The sequence below is a fragment of the Tuber melanosporum genome (genome assembly GCF_000151645.1).
Source record: "Tuber melanosporum whole genome shotgun sequence assembly, scaffold_175, strain Mel28".
NCBI classification, from domain to species: Eukaryota; Fungi; Ascomycota; class Pezizomycetes; order Pezizales; family Tuberaceae; genus Tuber; species Tuber melanosporum.
In genome coordinates this window covers 42,546-45,088 of record NW_003298836.1, presented here as the reverse complement: position 1 = coordinate 45,088, position 2,543 = coordinate 42,546, and positions in this window count along the sequence as shown.

Genomic DNA, 2,543 nt, shown 5'->3' with positions numbered 1-2,543 from the left:
GGTGGCTCAAATCTCCCCCGGATCGAGGCAGGCTAGTGGGCAGAGCTAGCTGAGTCGGCGTGGGAGACCCTGGAAACGGCTCGAGAGCGAGATTTGTTCCTCCCGCGAGTACTCGATGTAGGTCTTGTAAGCATCGGATCTCCACCGGCCCAGTGTTTGGATTTCATTTTATGAGATTCCCACTTGAGCCGCCCATGTTGCTGCTGCCCTTCTGAAGTTATGTCCATTCCAAGTGCCTTGTCCGAGCCCTGTTCTGATCGCCAACTCCTGAAGCTTCCGTACAACGTATTCACTGGTAAACGCTTGCAGTGATCCCAAGCGGTCAGTCCGGCCAGTCCGGCCGTGGTTTCAAAAAGCTTGGGCCAGTCCGGTCGAATTTCTGGGCGGCCGCCAAAGCCTGGCGGCGCCCAGGCAACCGCCGGGTCGAGTCTTGGCACAACCCTGGTCAAAGCCGTCAGATGCCCAGGCAAAGCCGCCAGATGCCCAGGCAAAGCCGCCAGATGCCCAGGCAAAGCCGCCAGATGCCCAGGCAAAGCCGCCAGATGCCCAGGCAAAGCCGCCAGATGCCCAGGTAAAGCCGCCAGATGCCCAGGCAAAGCCGCCAGATGCCCAGGTAAAGCCGCCAGATGCCCAGGTAAAGCCGCCAGATGCCCAGGTAAAGCCGCCAGATGCCCAGGTAAAGCCGCCAGATGCCCTGAAAATCAGAAGTTATCTGCCAGGGGCCAGTCTGCTTGATGCTTTTTGTTGTTGATATGGGTAATAATAACACGATCCCAGTGCCGTGAATCTCGCTTAAACTGCTAATTAAATGGCACCAGCTGCTCAATCACCACGATACTCATATCTCTTCAACTATTGCACGTTCGATTGCCTTCCGCTGGGCCATCTGTCCAGTACTGTACCCCGTCCAGTTCGCCAATCTCCCCGGTCCAATATATTCCCACAGATATACCGATTCCCCCCAATATTACCCAACACCATTAATCTATCCGACCGTGATGGTCTAGAGATGGGTAATCTAGATCATAACCTAGTACTTGGAAGTGACTTTTTAAACGAGATACTCGAGTAAGTCCAGGAGATTCAGTTTCACGAATGTTTCGTCGCTTAGATTCACAAATTGCTTGACGCAACTCTGGTCAAAGCCGCCAGATGCCCAGGCCGGGCCAGGCTTTGGTTTTGAAAAGCCGCTTTCCCACAGTCCGGCCAGGCCGTCGGTTAAAAAGCCTGGGCCAGTCCGGCCGCAGCCAAAGCCGGACGGACTGGCCGCTTGGGATCACTGAAGGCTTGTTCCTCGTATTTTCCAACACAAAAGAGCGGAGCGTGTGCTGGCCGGTGCATGTCTAAGGCAAGTAGTTCTTGCATCGCTCCCACTGGGCATGCTTTGTCCCGGTTTGCCGCAATGGTAAGCCGGATTCCTTTGTGAAAGGGGTCTGTCTTGGAGGACGGCAAGGTGATCTCTAGATAGTTCCCGCTGTTGGAGATCTGGATGCCGCTTTTTGCTAAAAACTACTTCAGGAATGCCGGCCCCAAGTTCTTGTCAGCTTCTGTGTAGGTAAATTTCCCAACTCTTAGGAACCCTGCACAAGCTAGTGTGAATGCGGCATGGATGACAGAGTTATAGAAGTTGTTCGGTGTCAGGGTGGTGGAATACGAAGCAGGTAGGGCCCAGTCAGGGGGGTTCTTGTCCGGCGATCCGGTTCACTATGCTCGCGCTTTATTCCTTGGATTGTTCGCTCTAGTCGGGGGTCTGAAAAGGCTTTGCATTCGATTCCGAGATCGAGTTGGTATGACTTGATACCCACGAGATCTGACTTCATAGTTTTTACTTTTATTATTCCGGCTAATGAACACATCCATTCTATAAACCAAATAGCCTTAGCAGGGAAGTATCCCCCGTTTGGGTACTGGAAACCAGAGAGCGCAGAAGGTAACAAAGTGGGATCTTGGGGTATCATAGTTCCTTATTGTTGATAGTGCTAGCCCGCACCATAAGTAGTAGCCGGCGATGGATGAGAGGCCCGATTCCTGTGCGTTAGAAAACCATGTTTCGGGAGCCTGCCACTCTGGGATAACATCTATGGGGCGATGTTAGTTACTCCTTCAAGATCGAACCGTGAGAGCGCATTGGCTAAGGTGTTGTCAATAGTGGATACACATCTCGTCGCCAGGTCCAGGTCTAGTTCGGCAGTTAGGAGAAGGCATCTTCGAAGCACTTGCATTGACGCTCCGCGTATCGTTCGGTTCTCCAGTGCGTGGGCCACTGCTAGGTTATCAACATGTATTAACAATCTCTTGCCTTTCCACTGTTTGCCCCAGTTGAGAAGTACTTGTTTGACTGCCCGCATTTCCTGCGGGTTGATGTATTCTTGAGCATTAATGAGGTAGCCCGGAAGAGCAATAAAAAATGCGGACTCAGGCTAGGGAGATGAATCTCTCTGGCTGGGGTAGAAGGCTCCTAGTCCTCTTGTACGGGCAGCATCCGACCATGCTAGAATAACTTTTCTCTCTCTCATGGCTAGGTACATTTGCTAGTATCTCAG